Source organism: Myxine glutinosa, chromosome 14 (assembly GCF_964187855.1).
Source record: "Myxine glutinosa chromosome 14, kmMyxGlut1.1, whole genome shotgun sequence".
NCBI lineage: Eukaryota > Metazoa > Chordata > Myxini > Myxiniformes > Myxinidae > Myxine > Myxine glutinosa.
Window position 1 is genome coordinate 15,914,304 of NC_136274.1, and position 24,710 is coordinate 15,939,013.

Consider the following 24,710-nt stretch of genomic DNA (forward strand, 5'->3'; position numbering starts at 1 on the left):
CTGCGACCGGTCAGATTCCGGTCATAATATTCCTCGCTGAAATGCGCTGAGGTAAAAATATGGTTTTAAAATATTATGAAATCAATTTTTAGGTCGGCCATGTTCTTAACAGGCTCAATGGCCATGTCTGTGCCAAATATCAAGTACGTGAGCCTCTCCGTTTAGGAGTCTATCGGTAACATTACACACACACACACACACACACACACACACACACACACACACACACACACACACACACACACAAACTGTGTTTTATATATACTAGGGCATTGCCCGTACTATATCTATATCTAAAATTATATCCCCCCCCCCCTCTATTTACATGAAATGGTTTGGTCCAAAGCGAACGGCTTGCGAGTACGGTGACAATCCCCCCCCTCTATTTACATGCAATGGTTTGGTCCAAAGCGAACGGCTTCCGGAGTTTGGTAAGAAATCGCCATCGCGTGCACAAACGCGCAGGAAAGCGAATGAATCGCAAATTCGGTTTTATTAGTTTTAAAACATAGTTTAACGCCAACATAGTTTGCAAACGTGAAATAAATGAATACGCTGTCAAATGTGCCATCCGAGGCAGAGTGTGTCCTCCACGTTCGGCACACGCGATCGTTCGCTGCTCTCTGATTGGTTGAATCGTTTTTTGGACATAGCTCGGTAAGTAATTGTCCGATTAATATGAAACCTTGAAAAGGCACATCCTCGGGTCCCCAGCAATATACCTGGCAAGTTAAAAGTATATCGGACCCGTGGTTGTCGAGAAACAGCGGTCACAGACAAACAAACGTACAGACGTACAGACGTACAGAGATTACTGGAATTATAGATAGATAGCTCGGTAAGTAATTGTCCGATTAATATGAAACCTTGAAAAGGCACATCCTCGGGTCCCCAGCAATATACCTGGCAAGTTAAAAGTATATCGGACCCGTGGTTGTCGAGAAACAGCGGTCACAGACAAACAAACGTACAGACGTACAAACGTACAGAGATTACTGGAATTATAGATAGATAGATATAAGGGTGGTGTATAATAATGCGTCAGTCGCGCTAAACTCCCAAATTTCTTTTGACGATATTTAAGTTCATTATTTTATTAAAATATAAGTATAAACTTGAACACTGCACAGGTTATCGTGTTCTATGAAGTCTGGTGTCATGACTGTTACTGTTATTTTAAAATGTTTGCTGAAGACAGGTTATTTTCATCGCTGCCTTCACAGTGGAGGAAATAATGAGGGGCTTTGTGCGGAATTACACACGGAAATTCAGTGAGCGTTTCCAGGTTTCCCAGGCTGTCCTTCATGCACAGTGAAGACCAAGCAGCTATAAAATCAGTTGAATGTTGAGGTATAATTTAATAGCCGTAGATGATCAAGATGATAGAAGTGAAAGCGTAAAAGCTCTGATAGCCATGCAATATGGAAGAGGCAGACATGGGAGGCAAGGGCAGATAGATGACCAAGAAGCCTTTGAGTCGAGCAAAATTAAAAAAGCAGAGGATGGAAGACCATGAATGATGAAAAAAGCTGAATATTCAAGACCATGAATGACGAAAAAGTAGAGGATGCAAGACTATGAATGATTAAAAAAGCAGAAGATTCAAACCCATGAATGATGAAAAGGCAGAGGATGCAAGACCATGAATGATAAAAAAGCAGATGATGCAAGACCATGAATGATGAAAAAGTCGAGGATGCAAGACCATGAATGATGAAAAAGTCGAGGATGCAAGACCATGAATGATAAAAAAGTAGAGGATGCAAGACCATGAATGATGAAAAAGTCGAGGATGCAAGACCATGAATGATAAAAAAGCAGATGATGCAAGACCATGAATGATATAAAAGCAGATGATGCAAGACCATGAATGATGAAAAAGTCGAGGATGCAAGACCATGAATGATGAAAAAGCAGAGGATGCAAGACAATGAATGAAAAAAAAAGCAGATGATGCAAGACCATGAATGATGAAAAAGTCGAGGATGCAAGACCATGAATGATGAAAAAGCAGAGGATGCAAGACCATGAATGATAAAAAAGCAGATGATGCAAGACCATGAATGATGAAAAAGTCGAGGATGCAAGACCATGAATGATAAAAAAGCAGATGATGCAAGACCATGAATGATGAAAAAGTCGAGGATGCAAGACCATGAATGATAAAAAAGTAGAGGATGCAAGACCATGAATGATGAAAAAGTCGAGGATGCAAGACCATGAATGATAAAAAAGCAGATGATGCAAGACCATGAATGATAAAAAAGCAGATGATGCAAGACCATGAATGATGAAAAAGTCGAGGATGCAAGACCATGAATGATGAAAAAGCAGAGGATGCAAGACCATGAATGATAAAAAAAGCAGATGATGCAAGACCATGAATGATGAAAAAGTCGAGGATGCAAGACCATGAATGATAAAAAAGCAGATGATGCAAGACCATGAATGATAAAAAAGCAGATGATGCAAGACCATGAATGATGAAAAAGTCGAGGATGCAAGACCATGAATGATAAAAAAGTAGAGAATGCAAGACCATGAATGATGAAAAAGTCGAGGATGCAAGACCATGAATGATGAAAAAGCAGAGGATGCAAGACAATGAATGAAAAAAAAAGCAGATGATGCAAGACCATGAATGATGAAAAAGTAGAGGATGCAAGACCATGAATGATGAAAAAAGCAGAGGATGCAAGACCATGAATGATGAAAAAAGCAGAGGATACAAGACCATGAATGATGAAAAAGCAGATGATGCAAGACCATGAATGATGAAAAAAGCAGAGGATACAAGACCATGAATGATGAAAAAAGCAGAGGATGCAAGACCATGAATGATGAAAAAAGCAGAGGATGCAAGACCATGAATGATGAAAAAAGCAGAGGCTACAAGACCATGAATGATGAAAAAAGCAGAGGATGCAAGACCATGAATGATGAAAAAAGCAGAGGATACAAGACCATGAATGATGAAAAAGCAGATGATGCAAGACCATGAATGATGAAAAAAAGCAGATGATGCAAGACCATGAATGATGAAAAAGCAGATGATGCAAGACCATGAATGATGAAAAAGTAGAGGATGCAAGACCATGAATGATGAAAAAGTAGAGGATGCAAGACCATGAATGATGAAAAAAAGCAGATGATGCAAGACCATGAATGATGAAAAAGCAGATGATGCAACACCATGAATGATGAAAAAGTAGAGGATGCAAGACCATGAATGATGAAAAAGTAGAGGATGCAAGACCATGAATGATGAAAAAGCAGATGATGCAAGACCATGAATGATGAAAAAGTAGAGGATGCAAGACCATGAATGATGAAAAAGTAGAGGATGCAAGACCATGAATGATGAAAAAAAGCAGATGATGCAAGACCATGAATGATGAAAAAGCAGATGATGCAAGACCATGAATGATGAAAAAGTAGAGGATGCAAGACCATGAATGATGAAAAAGTAGAGGATGCAAGACCATGAATGATGAAAAAGTAGAGGATGAAAGACCATGAATGATGAAAAAAAGCAGATGATGCAAGACCATGAATGATGAAAAAGCAGATCATGCAACACCATGAATGATGAAAAAGTAGAGGATGCAACACCATGAATGATGAAAAAGCAGATGATGCAAGACCATGAATGATGAAAAAGCAGATGATGCAAGACTATGAATGATGAAAAAGTGGAGGATGCAAGACCATGAATGATGAAAAAGTAGAGGATGCAAGACCATGAATGATGAAAAAGTAGAGGATGCAAGACCATGAATGATGAAAAAGTAGAGGATGCAAGACCATGAATGATGAAAAAGTAGAGGATGCAAGACCATGAATGATGAAAAAGGATGCAAGACCATGAATGATTTTTCAGGATCATTGGAATCTCGCGTGATAAAGTTAACTCCGAGGGCCTTTCACTCACTCACCGCAGGCAGGTTGGTGGTCCTTCTGTCTCCTACCGACTCCTCTCTGGCCGAGATCTCCCAGCTCTGTCTGTGCTCTGTCCCCCCAAATATTCCTACAGGTCGCACAAGATCTGCCAGTAACCCTCTTCTTGTGATGATGCCAAAATCAAGACTCTCTGTTCACCTTCACTCCTTCATTCCTCTTTACTCCCGCCTCTGGGACAAACTCCCACACTCTCTTCAATCCCACTCCTCACTCCAGGTCTATAAAACAGCTGTTCACCACCATCTCTTGTCTTCCCCCATCCAAAACCTTGATCTCTTCTACCTCCGTTAATGCACTCCAGATGCACTTTTTTTTTGAAATCCCAAGTTCATTTTTTCCTGGAAGTTCTCGCAGTGTCCATGTGTTGAAAAAAGCTGAGGATGCAAGACCATGAATGATGAAAAAAGCTGAGGATGCAAGACCATGAATGATGAAAAAAGCTGAGGATGTAAGACCATGAATGATGAAAAAAGGAGAGGATGCAAGACCATGAATGATGAAAAAAGCTGAGGATGTAAGACCATGAATGATGAAAAAAGCTGAGGATGCAAGACCATGAATGATGAAAAAAGCTGAGGATGTAAGACCATGAATGATGAAAAAAGCTGAGGATGCAAGACCATGAATGATGAAAAAAGCTGAGGATGTAAGACCATGAATGATGAAAAAAGCTGAGGATGCAAGACCATGAATGATGAAAAAAGCTGAGGATGTAAGACCATGAATGATGAAAAAAGCTGAGGATGTAAGACCATGAATGATGAAAAAAGCTGAGGATGCAAGACCATGAATGATGAAAAAAGCTGAGGATGCAAGACCATGAATGATGAAAAAAGCTGAGGATGTAAGACCATGAATGATGAAAAAAGCAGAGGATGCAAGACCATGAATGATGAAAAAAAGCAGAGGATGCAAGACCATACAACACACAACAACATGCATTTTAAGGCCATTTTCCCTGTGAGAGCGGGGGTTAGCCTTGCGGCCCCCATGACAATCTTCTCCATATTGCCCTATTTTCTGCATCTCTCCTTGTTAACCCCCTTGCCTGCATTTCTTCTTCCACCATCTTTAGCCAAGTCTTTCTCGGTCTTACCCGTCCTCTACTTCCTTCTACATTCATTTCCATCACTCTTCTCAACCAGTCACATTCATCCTTCCTCAACACATGACCAAACCATCTCAACCTGTTCCTCTTCACAGCATCAATCATAGGCTCTATTCCCATCATCTTTCGCAATTCATCATTTGTCTTCCTCTCTCTCAACGATACTCCGCACATCCACCGAACCATTCGCATTTCCACCCTTTCCAGCCTCCGTTGCTGCTCTACATTCATGATCCACGTCTCGCTCCCATAATTCATAAACACTTCTCACACATGCAGCAAACACCTTTCCCTTCAGCTTCAACGACACTCCCCTCCTCATCAGCATGCCACTCAGTTCCCGAAACCTCTTCCAAGCACATCTCACTCCAGCAACCGTTGCCGTGTCTGATCCACCTTCTCCATTCAGCATGACTCCGAGGTAGCAAAATGTTTTCACACCTTCCAGCTTCATTCCTTCTCCAAGATCCAATTCAACATTTCCTCCATCTGCAGCTCCCTCTGTGCACACCTTACATTTGAATGTAGCTGCCACACTGGTTAATGACCCTCTCAGACCACTACATTTTTGATGAACCCACTCAGCGCACATTGTACACTGAATGGAGTTCACTCCGACACCCTTCCTGCACACAGCACATGGCCACTTCCCAGTTCTTTCCACCTCACCACATGCTTTACCACTTGCCATCACCTTCGTCTTTCCGATATTCACCTTCAGACCTTTTGTCTCCATACATTCCTTCCACTTGTTCATCTTTTCCTTCAGTCCATCCATACTTTCCGCAATCAACACCAGATCAACTGCATACAACAACTCCCACAGTAAACCCTCCTTTACGTTATGAGCCAGCACGTCCATCACAGCTACAAATAGTAGTGGACTTAGTACCAACCCCTGATGCACTCCCACCTTCACCTCAAACTCACCACTGTTCCCGTCCTTCGTCCTTACAGCTGTGCACGCTCTTTTGTACATTGCCATCACTACTCTGATCAACCATTCCTCCACTCCTAACTTCCTCAATGCCCATGTCAATACTTCGCGTGGAACCCTATCGAATGCTTTCTCCAGATCAACAAACCCAAGAAACAACTTCTTCCTTTTCTCCATGTACTTCTCCTGCAACTGCCTCACAATAAAGAGCGCGTCTGTCGTTCCTCCTCCTGGCATGAATCCAAACTGCATTTCGTCGATCTTCACCTTCTTCCTTATCCTCCTCTCCAACACCCTTTCCAATACCTTCATTCCATGCTCCAATAACTTTATCGCTCGGTATGAGCCACACTCCAGAGGGTCACCTTTCCCCTTGTATAGAGGGACGAGGGTACTCAGTTCCCAATCCACCGGAATGCGGCCTTCTTTCACCACCAGATTACAGATCTCTGTCATTCTCTTCACACCCCAACTTCCTGCTGCCTCCAACATATCTCCCACAACTCCCGTCGGCCCTCCCACTTTTCTACTCTTCATTGCTTTTATCGCTTCCTCAACTTCCTTCTCAGTTATCTTCTCTGCAGGTCCTAAAACTGGGTTACTCTCTATGTTGCCATCCCATTCATTCTCTGTATTCAACAGCATTTCCATATATCTTTTGCATCTTCCTTTAATTCCATCTGGGTCCACAACGATTTGTCCCACTTCATCCTTCAAGCAACTCACCCCCATCACATCACACCTCTCTTTCGCTATCTGCTTTGCAATCCTGAATACCGCTCTCCTACCCTCTTCCGAATCCAAGCGTTCTCCGAACATTTTCCTACATGCCTCCTGCGCCTTTGCTACCTCTTTCTTTGCAGCCTTCTTGGCTACCTTATAACTTTCATGCTCTGCTTTTTCTGCTCCCGTACCCTTCGCCTTCTGCCACTCCTTGAACTTCTTCCTCTTCTCGTCAATCCTCTTTCCAACTTCATCATCCCACCACCATGTTTCTGAGTGCCTCGGTGGTCCTTTTGTCCATCCACATACCTCACCAACGGCTCCCAACAGACTATCTTTCATTGACATCCAACCATGTTCAAGCTCATCCACATCATCCTCTGCCCTACTCAGCCTCTCTTTTGATGCCTCCCTTACTGTCACCTGTTTCAACCTCCACACCTTCATTCTCGGTTGGTACCTCACCCGCCAAGCTCTCCTCGCACCTTTCACCCTTATGTCGCAGACAACCAAGTGGTTCTGTGAAACAGCCTCCTCCCCCGGGATCACCTTTGTGTCCCGGAGGTGCCCCCTATCTCGCCTACACACCATCAGGTAGTCAACGGTTGTCGTCGACCCACCTGACGTGTATGTAACAAGCTTATTATCCCCTTTCTGGAACTGAGCGTTACAAATCAACAAATCAGCTCCATCAGCAAACTCCAAAATCCTTTCACCTTCTCCATTTCTCACACCATATCCGTAACCCCCATGAACTCCCTCAAAACCGTCCATACTCCTTCCCACATGTCCATTTAGGTCTCCTCCTCCCACAACAACTTCCTCATCTTTCACGTTTTCCATCAGCTTCTCTATCGCACACCAGAACTTGTCCTTCTCTTCATCGCTCCATCAAGGATGCAAGACCATGAATGATGAAAAAAGCTGAGGATGCAAGACCATGAATGATGAAAAAAGCTGAGGATGCAAGACCATGAATGATGAAAAAGGCTGAGTATGCAAGACCATGAATGATGAAAAAAAGGAGAGGATGCAAGACCATGAATGAGAAAAAAGCAGAGGATGCAAGACCATGAATGATGGGTGGTAGAAGACCGAGAGATTACTGACCCATTTCTCGATGACAAAAGCGGCCCCAGTGTCTCAGCTTCTTGGTGAGTGATGCTGAAAATATTCAGATCTCCATAGTGACTCAGGGTAGACGTGGGATGTAGTTGGTTGTACCACAAGCCGGAAACATCTCACACAGAGGCAGAAAGGCGTTTGGATGTACCAAGGAAGAGGTCTTGGCATGGAGGAGAATGTTCAGCCGGCATGCACTTTTAAAGGCCACTGAGAAAAGGTCGTAGTTGATTTATGACGTACACATATTTAAACAACAGAAGATATTCCAGAAGTTATTAATCATAGAAGTAGACCAGCAGGTCAACTTTGGGGTCTTTGTGAAAATAAAAGTTGAAGATGGGAGACTTTTCTGCATTAAACATTATTAATGGTCAGGTATTTTCTATCGATGTCTCACTATATGAGCTCAGCATTAAGTGAATATTGAACCTGACTTGACAAAGGCATTTGACTCTGTCTTAAAACTCTTCCTATAATCCGCATTATCTGCTGATGACTAATTCCGGAATCTGCAGGTATTGAGATGAAAGGTCTATTGAAAGGATGTAAATCAAAAGGTGAACATTTCGACTTTCAGGCCATATCGATAAAACGAACATGACGGCCTTGGACTGATATGGCTGGAATACTACTGTTTCGAGAAGAACCAGTAACAGTACGATAGACCAATTTTTTTGCATACAGAGCCGAGGCTCGTGGAAGAGCAAGAACACATAATGGATCAGGATGCAACAGAACAAAAGTAACAGCAGAAAAAGAGAGGTGAAATGACAATTTTCGAGTTTTTCCTCCCTGGAGTTTGTTTTCCCCTCCGTGCATGCATGTTTTGCATCCTGTTTTTGTCTTTTCTATCCTAATCAGTTCAATGTGCGAGCTATCAAACGAGCCTCGAATATGTACACGAAAAGGGGGGAAAAAAGGGAGTCCATGTAAATTTGGACAAAGAGAGTGCACATGACTTTGGAATAAGATAGTCCACGTGGATTTGGAATAAGAGAGTGCACATGACTTTGGAATAAGATAGTCCACGTGGATTTGGAATAAGAGAGTGCACATGACTTTGGAATAAGATAGTCCACGTGGATTTGGAATAAGAGAGTGCACATGACTTTGGAATAAGAGAGTCCACGTGGATTTGGAATAAGAGAGTGCACATGACTTTGGAATAAGAGAGTCCACGTGGATTTGGAATAAGAGAGTGCACATGACTTTGGAATAAGATAGTCCACGTGGATTTGGAATAAGAGAGTGCACATGACTTTGGAATAAGAGAGTCCACGTGGATTTGGAATAAGAGAGTGCACATGACTTTGGAATAAGATAGTCCACGTGGATTTGGAATAAGAGAGTGCACATGACTTTGGAATAAGATAGTCCACGTGGATTTGGAATAAGAGAGTGCACATGACTTTGGAATAAGATAGTCCACGTGGATTTGGAATAAGAGAGTGCACATGACTGTGGAATAAGATAGTCCACGTGGATTTGGAATAAGAGAGTGCACATGACTTTGGAATAAGAGAGTCCACGTGGATTTGGAATAAGAGAGTGCACATGACTTTGGAATAAGAGAGTCCACGTGGACTTGGAATAAGAGAGCCTATGTGGATTTGGAATAAGAGAGTCCACGTGGATTTGGAATAAGAGAGTCCACGTGGTTTTGGAATAAGAGAGTCCACGTGGATTTGGAATAAGAGAGTCCACGTGGACTTTGAATAAGAGAGTCCACGTGGATTTGGAATAAGAGAGTGCACATGACTTTGGAATAAGAGAGTCCATGTGGACTTGGAATAAGAGAGCCTATGTGGATTTGGAAAAAGAGAGTCCACGTGGATTTGGAATAAGAGAGTCCACGTGGTTTTGGATTAAGAGAGTCCACGTGGTTTTGGATTAAGAGAGTCCACGTGGATTTGGAATAAGAGAGTCCACGTGGATTTGGAATAAGAGAGTCCATGTGGATTTGGAATAAGAGAGTGCACGTGGATTTGGAATAAGAGAGTCCACGTGGATTTGGAATAACAGAGCCTATGTGGATTTGGAATAAGAGAGTCCACGTGGATTTGGAATAAGAGAGTGCACATGACTTTGGAATAAGAGAGTCCACGTGGACTTGGAATAAGAGAGCCTATGTGGATTTGGAATAAGAGAGTCCACGTGGACTTGGAATAAGAGAGCCTATGTGGATTTGGAATAAGAGAGTCCACGTGGATTTGGAATAAGAGAGTCCACGTGGACTTGGAATAAGAGAGTCCACGTGGATTTGGAATAAGAGAGTGCACATGACTTTGGAATAAGAGAGTCCACGTGGACTTGGAATAAGAGAGCCTATGTGGATTTGGAATAAGAGAGTCCACGTGGATTTGGAATAAGAGAGTCCACGTGGTTTTGGATTAAGAGAGTCCACGTGGATTTGGAATAAGAGAGTCCACGTGGATTTGGAATAAGAGAGTCCACGTGGATTTGGAATAAGAGAGTCCAGGTGGATTTGGAATAACAGAGCCTATGTGGATTTGGAATAAGAGAGTCCACGTGGATTTGGAATAAGAGAGTCCCCGTTGTTTTGGAATAAGAGCGCCTATGTGGACATGGAATAAGAGAGTCCACGTGGATTTGGAATAAGAGACTCCATGCGAGTTTGCATTAGGAGACTCCATGTGGGTTTGGAATAAGAGGGTCCAATTGGATTATTTAATTGAAAGTCCATGTGACTTTTGAATCAAAGAATACACGTGGCTGTTGAAATGGAGTAGTCATACAGTCATAAACATTGCCTCAAACAGGGAACCATGATTGTCATGGGGCCCGCAAGGCTAACCCCCGCTCAGGCGGGGAAAAAGGCCTTAAAACGATCATTCATTCATTCATACAGTCACGTGAAAAAGTAAGTACAGTTAGTACACCCCATGTAAAGTGTTGACTTTTTCAACATATTTCAACATACAGCTATTTGATCTTCATTTCAACAATATTGATAGATAAAGGTGATATAATATAACAAATATCATGAAACATTTACATTTTGTAGTCCATTGTATAATTTAAATAAACATAAATGCAAATTTCACATGTGGAAAACGTAAGTACACCCCTACATTTATCACGACTTCAAATACCTAAAATTAGAATTAGGTGCACCAGCTCAGGTGCAAATGATTAGATCGTAAGAGAGGATTTTGGAGGAACCTGTCTTATTTAAACCTCAGACATTTAGTTTGGTTTGCTCTTTGTTGTTGAAGTGTGCGGCGTCACCATGCCTAGATCAAAAGAGCTCTCTGAGGCCTTCAGAAAGAAGGTTATAGATGTTTACGAGTTTGGGAAGGGATTTAAAAAGATCTCCAAACAATTTGAAATCGGTCATTCGACTGTCCGGAAGATCATCTACAAGTGGAGAAGATTCCAAACAACTGCCAACTTGTTCAGGCCAGGCCGCCCCAGCAAGTTCAGCACGATAGCAGACCGCAAGATGCTGAAAGAAGTCTCTAAGAACCGCAGAATGTCATCACGGGACCTACAGGTAGCTCATGCCACTGTTGATGTCAAAGTGCACGAGTCTACCATTAGAAAGAGGCTGCACAAATTTGATCTACATGGGAGGTGTGCCATGAGGAAACCTTTGCTGTCCAGAAAGAACATCAGGGCAAGACTAAAGTTTGCCATTGAACACCTAGGCAAAGACCAGCACTTCCAGAACAATGTGCTCTGGACAGATGAGTCAAAGGTAGAGCTATCTGGCCACAGTACCAGAAGACATGTTTGGCGAAAACCAAAGACAGCATTTGACCACAAGAACCTGATACCAACTGTAAAGCATGGTGGTGGAAATATTATGGTTTGGGGCAGCTTTGCTGCATCAGGGCCTGGGCAGCTCACCATCATATAATCCACTATTAATTCTTCATTGTACCAGAGGGTGCTTGAGGATAATGTGAGGCCATCTGTCGTAAAGTTGAAGCTCAACCGAAGGTGGACTTTGCAACATGACAATGACCCGAAACATACCAGTAAATCCACCTGGGAATGGGTGAAAAGAAAGAAATGGAGGGTTATTGAATGGCAAAGTCAAAGCCCGGATCTAAATCCCATCGAGATGTTGTGGGGGGATTTGAAACGAGCTGTGCATGCAAGAAACCCCTCAAACATCGCACAGCTGAAATAATTCTGCATGGAGGAGTGGGCAAAAATTTCCCCCAGTCGATGTCAGAGACTGGTAGACAGTTATAAGAAACGCCGACTTGAGGTTGTTTCTGCCAAAGGGGGCAATACCACCTATTAGAGCCAAGGGTGTACTTACTTTTTCCACATGCGAAATTTGCATTTATGTTTATTTAAATTAATCAATGGACTACAAAATGTAAATGTTTCATGATATTTGTTATATTATATCACCTTTATCTATCAATATTGTTGAAATGAAGATCAAATAGCTGTATGTTGAAATATGTTGAAAAAGTCAAAACTTTACACGGGGTGTACTTACTTTTTCACGTGACTGTATGTGTATTTGCAAGGCAGCCTGCAAGCCTTTGATTCCCCTGCTGGCAGGGCATTATTCGGCGCAGCCATCCAGTACATTACGAGGCATTACCATATCCCACATTAAGCAGTGCAATGCCCACAAATAATAATAATGGGTCGGTTCAATCCCACCAGCCAAGCGTAAAATTATCCTTGTCTGATGAATCTCCAGTGACATCGGTGCCCTGTTGCCTTCAATGAAAATCAAAAGCAAGGAATATTTAACGACGTGTTCACTGTGTTTGTCCGAAGGGAAGACGAGAAGCAAAGAAGCACATCATCCAATTCATCTTCCATCCAATTGCTCCTAACGATGAACTACATGGGCATCTGTAGCACTGTTCGGCTATAAATGTTTGTTTTTTATTACTGTCTTTTTGGTGGTGAGGGCTCTCCGAGGAGATGATCGGGCTTCGGTCCGATTAGATGCTCAGAATTCCAACGCAAGAACATCCTGATTTGCGGAAAGCAGAAAAGACTGCTCTGGGAAGAGGTTTCCACCAACACTGCACTCCAGCAACATTTGGTTATTGCTCAGGCCTCTCGGTATCGATTTGGATCGATCAACTACGTTGGCCTCACTTTAAGGCGAGTCGCCATTTTCACATTTGTCTCAATCTGTAAAGCCAAACTCGATTCATGAACAGCCTGCTGAGCTGCTTATGCAAGAGGATGACCCACTGAACGAGGCCAACATAGCTGAACAGGAAGCCAAAGATAAACTGCTGATCAGCCTTCTTGGCAAAGTAGGACTGCATGGAAATGGCTCGATTGAGAAAATATGGTGCACGCTCTCCCCCTACAGGAGTCAATGGCTACCAGCAGGGAAATGCACCTGCCAGAGAATAATCCACTATATATATTTTTCACAGTTTTCTACTTTCACTCACCGCAGGCAGGTTGGTGGTCTTTCTGTTTTTTACAGACTCCTCTCTGGCCTAGACCCCCCTCCCCCAGCCCTGTCTGTGCTCTGTCCCCCAAATATTCCTACAGGACGCACAAGATCTGCCAGCAACCTTCTTCTTGTGAAACTGCCAAAATCAAGACTCTCTGCTCACCTTCACTCTTTCATTCCTCTTTTCTCCCGCCTCTGGGCCAAACTCCATCACTCTCTTCAATCCCACTCCTCCCTCCAGGTCTTTAAAACAGCTGTTCACCACCATTTCTTATCTTCCCCCATCCAAAACCTTGGTCTTTTCTACCCCCGCTAATTCACCCCAGATCCACTTCTCTGAACCTCCGACTTCTTTCCTGGAAGTCCTAGCAGTGTCCATGTTTTTTATACCCCCCCCCCCCTCCCATGCCTCCTCTCCCCAAGCCCTCTCCCTCCCACAGATCTCCCGATGTCCGTGCTCTCAAATGTTGTATTTGTGTGCTTCCCCTTCTATCCCCATCTTATCTCCCACTCCATTTATTTCGTCTTCTGTGTCCGTTTGTTTTTTGTCATTAATGTTAGCTCTTACATGAGCCTCGATCTTGTATACAAAAAAGAAAGAAAAAAAGTATGCTCCAGGCAATTCTCTTTGGTAAATCATTAGTCGGGCAAGCAGAGGAAGCTTTTCATGGTTGGTTTGTCCAAAATAATGATTCAGTTCCACCAATCAGATGGAAAGGTCAGTGCATCGCCAATCTCCTTTAGAATGATGCTCATCATTAGAGCGATCGTACGAGAAGGCCCTCCAAATGCCGATCAACAGGAATGTAGTGGGTGAGTGAATGGAGGCCTAAAACAAGTCCCACCATATTACACAGTGGAACAGCACGTCAGACATTCATTAAAGAGGAAGAAAACATCCCTGAATCCCTTGGAGGCCAATTAAACGTATAAGCACAAGCCAAGCAGTGCTCAACCAGCCGAAAGTTTGATCCCGAGTCAACGTGAATCTGGTGAACGTCACAACCATGGAGAGATTGGTGAAACTTTGTGGAAACTTTTCAAAGGGGCAATCTAAAAACCCCTTCTGCTGAAGCTGATCCACAGAAATATCTCATTGACGAATGGAGGGATATTAAACCGAAATTTCAACTTTATTGGATTATTTTTTCCCCTACAAATAATTCAAGTTATTCTTGACTTTGCACAAGTTTGTTGAACTGGAGAGTGGATTTTATAAATCATCATCATCATCATCATCATCATCTTCATCATCTTCATACTAAAATACGCCATTTCTGTCTGTCTATCTGTCTGATGTTTTTTGACGCCAATACATTCCGTCGTTTTTTTGTTTGTTTTTGTTTTTTTGTATACTGAATCGAGGCTCGTGAAAGAGCTAACATTTACTTCACAAACAAATCAACCAGACAAACAAAATATATATAAAAAGAGGGAGCGGAAAACAAGATGGGGAGAGAAGGGGAAGCACACAAACACAACATTTGAGAACAGGGAGATGTGTGGAAGGGAGAGGGCTTGGGGGGAGGAGGCGTGGGAAGGGGGGGGGGGGGGGAGGGAGAAGTATAAAACACAAGGACACCAAGGACTTCCAGGACAGAAGTTGGTATTTCAAAAAAGTGGAATTGGGGTGAAATTAGCGGGGGTAGAAAAGATCAAGGTTTTGGATGGGGGAAGATAAGAGATGGTGGTGAACAGCTGTTTTAAAGACCTGGAGGGTGGAGTGGGATTGAAGAGAGTGAGGGAGTTTGTTCCAGAGGTGGGAGAAAAGAGGAATGAAGGAGTGAAGGTGAGCAGAGAGTCTTGATTTTGGCAGTTTGACCATAAGAGGGTTGTAGGCAGATCTTGTGTGACCTGTAGGAACATTTGCGGGACAGAGCCCAAAGAGAGCTGGGGGGGCAAGGCCAGAGAGGAGTCGGTAGAAGATGGAAAGACCACCAACCTGCCTGCGGTGAGTGAGTGAGAGGCCCTTGGAGTTAGCTTCATCGCGGGAGATTCCAATGATTCTGAATGCTTTGGTTTCAACAGCGTGAAGACGAGCTAGGTGTGAGGCAGGAGCACCAGCCCAGAGGGGAGAGCAGTATTCCATTGAGCTGCGGATGAAAGCCTTGTATGTGGTGAGGAGCTCAAGTGTGCCAAGGAAGGACTTCGCACGATGGAGAATGCCCAGTCGGCGACTGACTTTGGAGGCCAGATTTGAAATGTGGTTTTCCCAGGAAAGATCATGGCAGATAGTGAGACCCAAAAGCTTGAGTGACAGAACTTCTTGGAGAGGATTATTCAGAAAGTGGATGGGAGGGTTGTCCAGTCGGTCTTTTCGGAGAGACATCGTAAGAGTGTGAGATTTGTCAGGATTGAAAGACATGTTCCACTTGTTTGCCCAGTCTGTGATTTTTTCCAGGTCTGCAGAGAGTGAGGAGGCTGCAGACTGCCGATCTGAGGGATGAAGAATGGAGCGATAGAGAGTAGAGTCATCAGCAAAGAGATACAGAGGATTTTCAAGAGAGTCAGAGAGATCATTGATGAAGACCAGAAAAAGCACAGGGCCCAGAACACTGCCTTGTGGAACTCCAGCCTGAACAGGAAGAGGAGATGAGAGAAACCCATTCAGGGCCACACGTTGACTATGACTAGAGAGGAAGTCCGCCAGCCATGCGTGGAGATTTCCATGGATACCAAAAGAGGAGAGTTTGGTGAGCAGAGCGGGGTGCCAGACCGTATCGAAGGCACGTGATATGTCAAGGGAGACTGCTCTAATTTCCTGTTTGGCATTGAGGACCTCTATCCATTGGTGAGAAAGCAGAAGCAGCATGTCCAGAGTAGAGTGTCCAGGTCTGAAACCAAATTGATGATCAGAGATCAAGCCATTGGAGAAGAGGAAAGATTTCATATCTGAAGCAATGATGGATTCCATGACTTTGCTGATAATTGGGAGAAGGCTGATTGGTCTGTAGTTGCTGGGATCTGTTTTTACACCTTTTTTGTGCAAAGCGGTGATGTTGGCAGATTTCCAAGCAGATGGAAGATGACCTTGAGCAAAAGAGAGGGTGAAGAGAACAGAGAGAGGGAGTGAAAGAGCGGAAGAACAGGATTTTAGGACCCGTGGGCTGATGCCGTCAGGTCCAGTTGCAGAATCCGAATCGAGGGTTGACAGAAACTTTTCCACCTTGTCAGGAGGAAAGGACACAGAGTCCAGGAGCAGCTGGGTACGACTGGGTACAGTGGGTACAGAGAGGGATGGGTTTGGGTCACAAGATTTAGAGGCAAACACAGAGTTGAGGCATTCAGCTTTTTCACGTGCGGAGTCAGCCGTGTGGCCATTTGAGGTGAGGGAGGGGATGGAGGGGGAACAAACACAAGAAACAGATTTGACCAGACGCCACCAGGATTTGGAAGAGGGAGACAGATAAGAGAGTTCGGTCCTGAGAACGGAGAGATATTGTTTCCTGGCTCTCCTGAGGGTGGACACACACTTGTTTCGGGCTTTGTGAAAGGAAATGAGATTTCCTTCCGTTGGATTTGCTTTCCAGGAGACGAAAGCAAGTTGTTTCTGGGCAATAGCCTCACCACAAGATTCCGTGTACCATGGACGGGAGGAAGGGTATGACAACAGAAGACGAGATGGGATAAATCTGTGCATGAGAGAGAGCAGTTTGCTTTGGAAGAATTCCCAGGAAGAATTTATAATTCGTTACCAGGAAGAATTTATAATTTATAATTTATAATACATTACAAATTTATAAGTCGTTACCTACTTATCCAATCTCAACCAAACTTGACAGGATGACGAAGGGTTACATAATGATGGTTGTATCGCATTCATTCCACCCCCCCCCCCTCTCCAAGGGGTTTTCTCCCCCGAGCGGGTTTTCCCCACCATTGCCGTCAATGGCGTTGTGTGTTGAGGTGTATAAACCAAAAAAAAAATCACCTTTAGAGGCCATTTTTTCCCCGCAAGCGGGGGTTGGCCTTTTTCGGGAACTGTGGTTGTTGTTGTTTTTCGATCCCCTTTTTGAAGCAATGTTTTACGGCCGGATGCCCTTCCTGACGCCAACCCTTTTTGCCGCCTTTAACGACAAGCAGGGAATTACCAGTGAACTGGTACTCAATTTGCCGACCTCGGAAGGATGACAGGCTGAGTCAACCCCCCTGGCGTTAATTCAGCGATTGACCGGGATTCGAACCCAGGATCCTAGGATCCTAAGCCGGCACCCTAGCCGCTAGCCCAACACCAGGGACTCGTGTTGAGGTGTATATCAATGTTAAATTAGCTTTATCGTGGCGCTTTTCCAAAGACGCTTTTAATAACAAAATTAATGATCGCATATTGTCAATGTTATTACTACAATATTTATACTAATAATGTCCCACTTCCCCAAGGTGTTCTTCCTGCAGTGATAACGTGTATAAATAGCATATAGTTATAATGGTGTTTCTGTGAGAGCAACGGCTTCTACAGGAAGTAAAAATATTATACACCACGAACACGTATGCTTGGCTTTTTAAACAGTCGCTATTGGTCTTTATAACACTAAATGAAGAAATTTGGAGGAATCTCGAGATCCGTGAAGTAAGGTTTACTTACAGAACTGAGTGAAGATCTACTGTACTCTATATACCCCACAAATTTTGGGTTAATAACATGGCCCTTTCTGCCGCTACCGTGGCATTTTTCATAGCGAACTTTTGAAACTCGCTCCTTCTGTTTGATACGAAACTGAAAGGGAGAAGCTCGGGTTGTGCTCCTTTACCAAGCAGCTAGCTAGCGCTTGCCAACCCAGCCGTTCCATAACGGTTTTGAATGGAGTGCTTGCTCGAGTGCTAAAAGCACTCGGCGATCTCTCCACAAGAAACTTGGTAAATGAACACACACCCAATGTTCTTGAGACCCGACCATAGATCGACTGTAATCTACATACCCCAAAGAGGAATGACCCTTTTTTCCGCTCCTGTAGTGAGCGGGTGTACTCGTGCTTACAAATGAGGTTTGGGTAAGGAAAGTTTTTATTTTTGTCTTAAAACGATAGCATGGCATAAGGTTCGTAATACAGCTGACACACCCACCCACACCCACACACACACACGAGACAAACACTTAACAAGCCACTGAGCTTGGCGGAAGTGTCGTCACATCCCGGGATACTCTGGGTACCAGCGACGTCACAACAATCGTGCCATGGCTAGTCAAGACGGTCGAATGCCGGTGGGGGTAGAAAATGAGGTGGATGAGGAGGAATTAATGACCCAGGACCCACGGGAAGAATTGGGAGAAGAGGAGGACATTGATGAGGGGCCGGCAGTAGGGGTAGAAAATGGCGGCGCCTCGCACGTGGCGGCGGAAGCCGAGCCCGCGATGCCAGGGTACATGCGATTATTTATGGACCAAATAATGGCAAAAATGGACATCCAAGAGAAAAAGATGGACGCCCAGAGTGACAAATCCACCCGGAAAAGGAAAGAATTTGGGGACAAATCCACCCGGGAATTGGAAGAGGTGAAAAAGGGGCTGGAAAACAAAATGGACACCCAAAGGAACGAATTGGAAAAAATGAGGGTGGCGTCAAAGAAAGAAATAAAAGAAATGGGGAAGGACATAAGGCGCAAGCTGAGCGAGGAGGTCGCATTGGGACGCAATGGGTGACGCAGTGTGAAGAACGCGGGGAGAGCGAGGTAGAGTAGAGCACGGCTAGGTTGACTGAGGGTATAGAAATCGCGAATCGGTGTAAAAGAGCCGACGGCCGCCAAATTGGAAAAGAAAATTTCATGTACGCTGGCGGTCGTCGAGCTAGAACAAGAAATAATTCAAATTGAAGAAGAAACAATTGGGGCCGAAGAGACGGCAGAGATAGAAAATGTATCACGGGAGGAAGAAATGGAATCACGCACAGTCTGTGTTTGCATCGTGATGCCGGGCTTGCTAACAAAATGAAAAGTTTGCAGGTGGTGCTGCCAGAGAAGAAGGTCCCCAAGGTGAGATACAATGGCGCGAATGTGTTTGGCGGGAAAAAGGTTTTGGTGCGCTTGGGATCGAGACGAAACCCGGGCGGTCATCGAAGGTCCATGGTGCGGTGTGTGAGGGCGACTGGTGCGCGCCTAAGAGAAAAGTGTGCACCGAAGCGCGAGTGCGTCAGAGAAAAGTGTGCACCGGAGCGCGAGTGTATGACGGAGTGTGTCGGGGAAGAGTGCGTAACAGGAGAGTGTGTTACAGAGTGTGCGATGGCCAAGGAGTGAGAGAGAATGCACACCAGAGCGTGTTGTAGAGAGTGTGCAGGAGTATACACCAGAGCATGTTATTGGGTGTGTACCAGGAGAGTGCACACCCGTGGACGTTACGGAGTACGTAACGGAAGAGTGTGCGCCAGGGTGTGCGATGGCCGATTGTGTTACAGAGTGTGTAACAGAAAAGTGTGCGGTAAAGGAGTGTGTGGAGGAAAAGTGTGTAACGGATTGTGTGGAAGGTGTGAGTGCGCCTAGGTGTGCAGGTGTGAGTACGGTATGCGAGAAAGAATGCACACCGGACCGTGTGCGGAAAGAGTGTGCTGTAACAAAATGTAGGGGGTGTATGGGGGTTCCTCGGTGTGCGAGTATGGAATGGGTCGCGTGTGGTGAGAATGCGGCTCAAGTCGACACAGACCGGGGTAGCGTTTCGCGCGACGGATAGCCGTCGTGAGCCCTCAGTAGTGTATATATGTTGCTTCTGGGACACTCTCATTTTCCCATTGACTTACATGTTAATTTTTCCCCTCCCTTATTGCCCCTAAACACCTCTATTTCTCTCACCCTGTTCTTTACGAACCTTCTAACCTTTTGACATGTTATCCTTATTCATTAGACCACTTAAACAATGGTCCTTCTGTGTGAACCTGTGATCCTTCTGACCTTATGGACCTTTTAACCTTTTACTCTTAATATCATCTGGTGAATCATCTTTGACCCACTCAAACATCGATCCTACAAATATTTGTTTATGCGTGGGAAATAATTTATTCTCTTGCCACTCTCTTCACCATCTAATATATTAACAAAAAAGATGTTTGAGTTTGGTTCTTTATTAAGATATTTTAACTGAGCTAAGATAAAATGGTAAACCTCCCTCAATGTTCTTGTTTGAGCGCCTCCAGTGCCACATACCATTTTTAAATTAAAGTATATATTTTCCTGACAACCATCAAAGTTTTCCGTCCACTCAAAAATATTTCCATCTTTTTTACCCAATTCACCGGTATTTAAATTAATTCTCTTATTTGTTTTGTAAATTTTTTTACCAGTTGTCTTTTCAATTATACCTATTTGATATTTTTCACATTCGTTATGTTTACCATTTATATACCAAGGTTGATTACACCTCCACTCTTTAGTCTGGTTGGTACTTGGCTCTATCATTTATATAATAGTAAAAAGGCGGCGGTAGCCCATTAAAATCCCTAACCCCCCTTTTTAACTTATCACTTATATACTTATATAACCATAAGGGAGACTATCAATTCCATTTTCTAAAATAAACCTCTTATCATCAAAAGCCCCCAATGCTTTCTTATTCACCTCTTCTGAATATAATTTATGTTCATAACTTCTTATTCCATTAATCTTTCTAAACTCTTCTTTATTTGTTGTTAAACAGTTATAATAATCCTTAAAGTTTATTGTTTCTTTAATGACATTTTTCTTTATGCCTTTTAACTTCTTATCAGTTTTTTCAACGTTATTCACAATGTATTTATAAGCATAAGCCTTAGACCTCAATCCCACAAATTCACTCATGACATTTCCCCCTAATTCATCCTTAAACTTTCCAATCACCTTTTTATTTTTAGAAGAGAACAACTCACTCTCTGGACTGTAATTACTAGTGTCATAGATATTAATGTCCTTTTTCATGTCTGAATAAACATCATCAGTATTAATTTGCAAAATAAAACTATCTGTATCCATATAAAGTAGATTAACATCATTTTGATATTTCTTCCTCAAGTTATTATAAAAGTAATCATACATTAATGACTTTGATAAATCAAGAATTGATGTTCCAATATAAATAGGTTTGTCCATTTCAATACTCTCTTTAATCAAATGGATCGCACAAAAGTTCTCAGTAAAGACCTCAGCTCTAGTAAAACTCGGTCTATTAATTAATTTTGATGCTTGTTTCCAAGATGTTGATAGTCTGATATTTTGTCTTTTCCTCACATTTTCCATGGTCTTACCAAAGACTGCATTATTCATCAATTTATAAAAGTCTTTCTCAAAATCTGTTTTTGACTCTGTTCTTCTTTGTGTATTAAAATCAATGTACCCCTTTAACCAATGACTTTGATTGAACTTTAGAACCCTATGGATCTTCTCTATTCTTAGACCTTTTGATAAATATTGTCGCAAATTTCTTTGGTGTAGAACATAATTTTTCTTGTTATATAATGTAGTAAGTAATTTTTCTGTTGATTCACCTATATCAAACGATCGTTGATAATCACTCAACCATTCTTTCTTTGGACTTTCTTTCTCACAAGCAAATGGGAGATCTTTGTGTAGGTTATGGAGTTCCTCTGGATATTTTAAATCGACCTCAAAATAATAACCAACCTTTGAATCAGTGGGCTAAGTAAAAGAGTGGGCGTGGCTTAACAAAAAATGGGCGGGGCTTAGTAAAAAGGTGGGCGTGTCTTAACAAAAAAAATGGGCGTGGCTTACCAAAAAGTGGACGGAGCTTAACAAAAAGTGGGCAGAGCCTACCAAAAAGTGTGTGGCACTGGAGGCGCTCAAACAAGAACATTGAGGGAGGTTTACCATTTTTTTTTTTTTTTTTTTTTTTTTTTGTATACAAGATCGAGGCTCGTGAAAGAGCGAACATTAATCACACAGAAAGACAAAACCGACACATAAAACATATAACATAGGGAGCGGTAGACAAGATGGGGAGAGAGGGGGAAGGACACAAACACAACATTTGAGAGCAGGGACCGAGAGACATGGAGACATCGAGAGATCTGAGAGAGAGGGGGGCTTTGGGGGGGGGGCGTGGGAAGGGGGCGGTGGGAGAGGTATAAAACATATGGACACTGCCAGGACTTCCAGGAAAGAAGTTGGAATTTCAAACAAGGTGGATCTGGGGTGAATTAGCGGGGGTAGAAAAGATCAAGGTTTTGGATGGGGGAAGATAAGAGATGGTGGTGAACAGCTGTTTTAAAGACCTGGAGGGAGGAGTGGGATTGAAGAGAGTGAGGGAGTTTGTTCCAGAGGCGGGAGAAAAGAGGAATGAAAGAGTGAAGGTGAGCAGAGAGCCGAGATTTCGGCAGTTTAACCATCAGAGGGTTGCTGGCAGATCTTGTGCGACCTGTAGGAATATTTGGGGGACAGAGCACAGAGAGAGCTGGGGGTGCAAGGCCGGAGAGGAGTCGGTAGAAGACAGAAAGACCACCTACCTGCCTGCGGTGAGTGAGTGAAAGGCCCTCAGAGATAGCTTCATCGCGGGAGATTCCAATAATTCTGAAAGCTTTGGTTTCAACAGCGTGAAGCCGAGCTAGGTGTGAGGCAGGAGCACCGGCCCATAGGGGAGAACAGTATTCCATTGAGCTGCGGATGAAAGCCTTGTATGTGGTGAGGAGCTCAGGTGTACCGAGGAAGGACTTCGCACGACGGAGGATGCCCAGTCGGCGACTGGCTTTGGAGGCCAGCTTGGAAATGTGGTTTTCCCAAGAAAGATCATGGCAGATAGTGAGACCCAAAATCTTGAACGACAGAACTTCTTGGAGAGGATTGTTGAGAAAGTAGATGGGAGGGTTGTCCAGTCGATCTTTTCGGAGAGACATAGTAAGAGTGTGAGATTTGTCAGGATTGAAAGACATGTTCCACTTGTTTGACCAGTCTGTGATTTTGTCCAGGTCTTCAGAGAGTGAGGAGGCAGCAGACTGCCGATCTGAGGGAAGAGAAATGGAGCGGCAGAGAGTGGAGTCATCAGCAAAGAGATAGAGAGGATTTTCGAGAGAGTCAGAGAGATCGTTGATGAAGACCAGAAAAAGCACGGGGCCCAGAACACTGCCTTGGGGAACTCCAGCCTGAACAGGGAGAGGAGATGAGAGAAACCCATTCAGGGCCACACGTTGACGACGACTAGAGAGGAAGTCCGCCAGCCATGCGTGGAGATTTCCATGGATACCAAAGGAGGAGAGTTTGGTGAGCAGAGCGGGGTGCCAGACCGTGTCGAAGGCACGTGATATGTCGAGGGAGACAGCTCTAGTTTCCTGTTTGGCATTGAGGACCTCCATCCATTGTTGAGACAGCAGAAGCAGCATGTCCAGAGTAGAGTGACCTGGTCTGAAACCAAATTGATGATCAGAGATCAAGCCATTGGAGAAGAGGAAAGATTTCATATCCGAAGCAATGATGGATTCCATGACTTTGCTGATAATTGGGAGAAGGCTGATTGGTCTGTAGTTGCTAGGATCTGTTTTTGCACCTTTTTTGTGCAAAGCGGTGATGTTGGCTGATTTCCAAGCAGATGCCAGTTGACCTTGAGCAAAAGAGAGGGTGAAGAGAACAGAGAGAGGGTGAGATAGAGCAGCAGAGCAGGATTTTAGGACCCGTGGGCTGATGCCGTCGGGTCCAGTTGCAGAATCAGAGTCGAGGGTTGACAGAAACTTTTCCACCTTGTCAGGAGGAAAGGACACGGAGTCCAGGAGCAGCAGGGTACGACTGGGTATGGTGGGTACAGAGAGGGATGGGTTTGGGACACAAGATTTAGAGGCAAACACAGAGTTGAGGCATTCAGCTTTTTCACGTGCGGAGTCAGCTGTGTAGCCGTTTGAGGTAAGGGAGGGGATGGAGGGGGAACAAACACCAGAAACGGATTTGACCAGACGCCACCAGGATTTGGAAGAGGGAGACAGATAAGAGAGTTCGGTCTTGAGACCGGAGAGATATTGTTTCCTGGCTCTCCTGAGGGTGGACACACACTTGTTTCGGGCTTTGTGAAAGGAAATGAGATTTCCTTCCGTTGGATTTGCTTTCCAGGAGACGAAGGCAAGTTGTTTCTGGGCAACAGCCTCACCACAAGATTCCGTGTACCATGGACGGGAGGAAGGGTATGACAACTGAAGACGAGATGGGATAAATCTGTGCATGAGAGAGAGCAATTTACTTTGGAAGAATTCCCAGGATGAGTTGATGTCAGAGGTGGTAGAGATGGGAGACCAGTCCAGATGATTGATGGCTGCTTGAAGACCGTGCCAGTTGGCCTGAGTGAAATGCCAGACTCGTCGACGCTGAGCAGGCTCCCTGAGGATGGTCAGAGAGATGTCCACTTTAACAAGGACATGATCAGATGATCCGATCGGAGCAGAAGAAGAGCAGCAGACATTTTCAGGGAAGTTAGTCATAACCAAGTCCAGAAGAGAAGTTGTTCCGTTGACTGAGATCCGGGTCGGGAAATTGACAGATTGTGTCAGTCCCAG